Consider the following 2,777-nt stretch of genomic DNA (forward strand, 5'->3'; position numbering starts at 1 on the left):
TTGAGCGACTCCTTACCCCAGCCCCATTTTGAGTTGCTGACAGCACCGATCACCTTCATTTTAGAGGTTGCACTTTTGGACACCTCCTCAATGATGATGACGATGATGATGATAATGATGATGGTAGTGGATGGTGATGTTGCTGTTGCTTTTTAAAAATTATTTTTTGGTTTCCTGAATGGGCCTGGTGGATTCCACGAAGAAATCTTCGAGCGAGAGCGAGGCTCTTTTTTGGCTCTATTGTCATGATACTCAGAGGCACATCCACTCGTCTAAATAACTCCATTCGAATTGCCATTGTTCCTGGACATTCAAACATATGTTTAACATCCTCCTTTTCGTGGTTGCATTTTCGGCAACGTGGGTTGAGCTCTTCATTCACAAAGTTCTGATACCATCTCCATGATGGTCCGACCGCTAGCTCAACCTGGTCCCAGCGACATGTGATAGATTGTTCCTGCGTATTGGAGTACCCAGAAAACACATCCTCCAGGTGCTGGTACTCAGCTCTGCATGGTGGGTCTCTGATTCCCCTCTTGATCATTGGAAAGACTCCCGTGTATGTTATTGGTCGTCTGTCTCCTTCAAACTCTCTGGCTTCACAGGCAGCTTAGTCTGCTGCCTCGTTTCCTTCGATTCCAACAAGGCTTGGAATCCACTGGATCTTTATTGTGGTTGTGGTTTTACTGAACTTGCGGCGCAAATCATTTATATCTGGGCTGTTGCCTAGCACCCCTTGCAAAGGGACTGACATTCAGTCAGGATCAGCACTTTGGTTCTACTATGGCAATTGTTAGCAATCCATTGTGCAGCTGACATCATTGCCTGGCATTCCTCGTCAAAAGATGATGTAAGGAATGCACCTTTTGTTTTAATGATTTCTGTTCGTGGTGGTTCATCATTTATAATCACCACTGCTGCTGCTCATCTTGCTTTCAATCTCATTTCGAAAGTCTGGCCAGTTCACTCTGTCGCTTCTCCAGCACGGCACCTTTGCAACGATTGATTGATGTTTAGTTGCACTATTCACTACAATGATGATTGCAGAATGATCAGAACCACCGAGATCATCATCCACCGACCATACACATTTGCTCTTCCAGACACTTCCACATAGCGTGACATCTGGAGAGCTGCCAGCCTCTGTTGTTTTGTTGATTCGGGTGATAGAACCATAATTCAGGGTGTCAAGCGATTTATGACACGCCCATTCAACTACATCTTCTCCTCGTGCATTCTCTGGCTAAATTTCACTCCAGACTGGGGAATGCGCATTGATGTCACCGCTGATGATGCCGGGTGGCGACACTGGGATGCTGTTCAAATCAAGCTGGATGGTTTGACCTCTACTGTTCTTGGATGGGCAGTAGACATTAGTGGCAGTTGTCCAGTTTTTTTTGTCATTCTTATCCTGATGGTCAGCGATTCTTTAACTGTCTTCGCCCTTCTGTCCACTATTTCATACACCAGACTATCTCTGACATAGTTGATCAATTCTCCTCCCCGGGCGCCCTGCCTGTCTTCCCGAATCGCTATGTAACCTTTGATATGTGGGGTTCTTTGTCCATTCCCGAGTTTGCTCTCTTGGATCATTGCCAAATCAATATCGCGCTCCTTAAGCCTCATCTCGAGTTCTCCAACCTTCGTCTTTATACCATCGGCATTCCATTGAAGAATGTGCAAGCATTTCTTTTCAGATGGCTTCATTAGTTTGGATATATCATCTATTGAATTGTCAAGATTTGGCATAGGAGCCTCAGGCCGTGGGGTTTGGGCATCAATGCATTTTCAAAATGTCCACTTGTTCAGACGTCTTTTCATCTCTTCATTCGTCATCTTGCAACATTCTGGCTTCTTGTGGCAACATTTCCCACACTCAATAGACCTCAAGCACTGAGAACCTCCATAAGTTTTACGGACAGTCTCATTGCAACTCAAGCAATATACTTTAGCAGAGCTTGATAGGATTCCTGTTGGTTGGTCGCTACTCAGTGGAGGCTCACCTTGGTGGACACGGCATGTCCATTCTTGCCTGGAGCTCCACCTACAGATACCATTATTTTTTGGCCCTTTCTTCACACCCCTCCTGATTATATATCTTAGCTTTTGGTAGATTGGCTTCGCTAAATGAAACCCTACACTCGTTACACCGCACCGACTCCTCTGTTCAGTCTGATCTTTCTGTAACCAGAATAGATTGTGATTTTCCCAGTCTTGATCTGAGGATCAGGAATGCGGAAGTCAGCGACTGGACGTCTGCTCCCGCTCTCCAAAAACACGCTGGGACGTGCTTGTTGCCAAAGGGCAGGTCTTCGTGATGGCTTCTCCCTGATTGGCGAGTAGAGGTGCCTCTTTGCAGTGACTTTGGTGTCGTCTGCAGAGCTTCCCCATTGGTTGTGGCTGTCTTCGTTGTGAACGATACTCCCCATCGTGAAGAGGGCGTCTTACCACTTTGAGTACCTGATGATGATGATGATGATGATGATGATGATGATGATGATGATGATGATGATGATGATGATGATGATGATGATGATGATGATGGATTGCATTGTTTTTTAAAATCATGTTCCTGATGAAGCTCATCAGGGCGAAACGTTAAATTTATCTCATGATTTGCCACTAAAACACTCAAGTCTTCACCATTTTTTTTGGTTGTTCAAATCGTATAATTGTGCTTACAACAATAACCATGTTGGTGATGATGATGATGGTGGTGGTGGTGCTGCTGCTGCTGCTGCTACTGTAGCTGATTCCCCCCCCCCCCCAGGTTACTC

This window comes from Aplysia californica, unplaced genomic scaffold, assembly GCF_000002075.1.
Source record: "Aplysia californica isolate F4 #8 unplaced genomic scaffold, AplCal3.0 scaffold00369, whole genome shotgun sequence".
Lineage (NCBI taxonomy): Eukaryota > Metazoa > Mollusca > Gastropoda > Aplysiida > Aplysiidae > Aplysia > Aplysia californica.